The sequence below is a fragment of the Terrapene carolina genome, unplaced genomic scaffold (genome assembly GCF_002925995.2).
Source record: "Terrapene carolina triunguis isolate 2854851 unplaced genomic scaffold, T_m_triunguis-2.0 Scaffold23, whole genome shotgun sequence".
In the NCBI taxonomy this organism is placed as follows: domain Eukaryota; kingdom Metazoa; phylum Chordata; order Testudines; family Emydidae; genus Terrapene; species Terrapene triunguis.
Window position 1 is genome coordinate 360,443 of NW_020664374.1, and position 2,216 is coordinate 362,658.

Genomic DNA, 2,216 nt, shown 5'->3' on the forward strand with positions numbered 1-2,216 from the left:
TCCCACCAGTCTGTGCTTGTTTCCCGGGCCCAGAATCGGCGTTCCACGGCATGAACCTGCCCCAGGAACACCATGATTTCCACATTGCTGGGGCCTGTGCCTTGTGAGAGGTCTAGGTCCATGTCAATTTCCTCATCACTCTCATCGCCGCGCTGCAATCGCCTCCTCGGCTGGTCCTGGTTTTGCTTTGGCATGTTCTGGCTCTGCATATACTCCAGGACAATGCGCGTGCTGTTCATAGTGCTCATAATTGCCGCGGTGATCTGAGCGGGCTCCATGATCCCAGTGCTAGCTATGGCGTCTGGTCTGAAAAAAGGCGCGAAACTAGTATCTGACGGACCAGGGGAGGGAGGGAAGGAGGGGCGAGTGACGACATGGCGTACAGGTACAGGGAATTAAAATCAACAAAGGTGGCTGTGCATCAGGGAGAAACACAAACAACTGTCACACAGAATGGCCCCCCCCAAAGATTGAATTCAAAAGCCTGGGTTTAGCAGGCCGTTGATTTGACGGAGGGAGGGGGAAGCAAATGAATACAGAACAAATCTATTTTTTACATCTTAAGACGACGGTGCAGCATGACTGATAGCCCTCGGCATCTTCTGGGTGCTTGGCAGCAAATACTGGGCGCTTGGCAGTTAGTGTACTAAGACTGATAGCCACATTTTTCCTGTATGATGACGATGGCCTTCAGGCCTATTGCACAATCTGCTGCTCAGGGAAGACTCTGCTAATGTGCGATGATCCAACTTGTAATAGGTAAAGACTACGGGTAGGCCTGAGGGTCTGCTTAGACTGCAATGACAGCATGTGATTGCAGCTCGAGCGGACATACTCCACCTAACTTTAATCTAGCCACTACAGTACGAGGGATACTATCTACTGCCAAAAGGCAAGGGGCTGCTGCTGTGTAGCAATGCAGCCCCACGTCTGCCAGCCCCACATCTGCCAGCACCCAGATCGCCCTCGGCCTCTTCTGGGTGCTTAGCAGAAAATACTGGGCGCTTGGCAGAAAATGGCATACTACGACTGATAGCCATCATTGTCATTGTGAAGGCAGCAGAATATGACTGGGGGGATGGGGGACTGGGGGACATACAGAGTTCCAGCCACTGCTGTACGATGACGACGGTTACCAGTCGTAATACACCATCTACTGCCAAAAGGCAAGGGGCTGGTGCAATGCAGCCCCACGGCTGCCAGCACCCACATCGCCGATGAAGGCTACCAGTCATGCTGCACCGTCTACCGCCAAAAGGCAGTTAGCTGCTGCTGCTGTGTAGCAATGCAGTCCCACGTCTGCCGGCACCCAGATGACATATGGTGACGGTGAGCTGAGCTGAGCGGGCTCCATGCTTGCCGTGGTATGTTGTCTGCACAGGTAACCCAGGTAAAAAGGCACGAATCTATTGTCTGCCGTTGCTCTGACGGAGGGAGAGGGGCCTGACGACATGTACCCAGAACCCCCCGCGACACTGTTTTGCATCATTCGGGCATTGGGATCTCAACCCAGAATTCCAATGGGCGGCGGAGACTGTGGGAACTGTGGGATAGCTACCCATAGTGCAATGCTCCGGAAGTCGACGCTAGCCTTGGTACTGTGGACGCGGTCCGCCGACTAGAGCACTTAGAGCATTTTATGTGGGGACACACACAATCGGCTGTATACAACCGATTTCTATAAAACCGGCTTCTATTAGGGTATGTCTACACTACGAGAGTAGTTCGATTTTAGTTAAATCGAATATGTGCAATCGATATTAGAAAGTCGAACGTGTGTGTCTACACTAAGGACAGTAATTCGACTTTGTCAGTCCACACTACCAGGGAAAGCGTCGACATTGGAAGCAGTGCACTGTGGGCAGCTATCCCACAGTTCCCGCAGTCCCCGCTGCCCAGTGGAATTCTGGGTCGAGCCCCCAATGGCTTCTGGGTAAAAAATTGTGGCGAGGGTGCTTTTGGGTAACTGTCGTCATCCGTCAGTCACTACCGCCCTGCCTCCCTCCCTGAAAGCGCCGGCGGGAAATCAGTTCGCGCACTTTTTGATCAGTGACAGCGCGGACGCCACAGCACTGCGATCATGGATCCCGCTGCGACCATCGCTGCAGTTGTGGCCGTTCTCAACGCCTCGCACCTTATCATACACCTTTCCCACAGGCAGATGCAGAGAAATCAGGCGAGGAGGCTACGGCACCGCCGTGAGGGCCTGAAGTCGG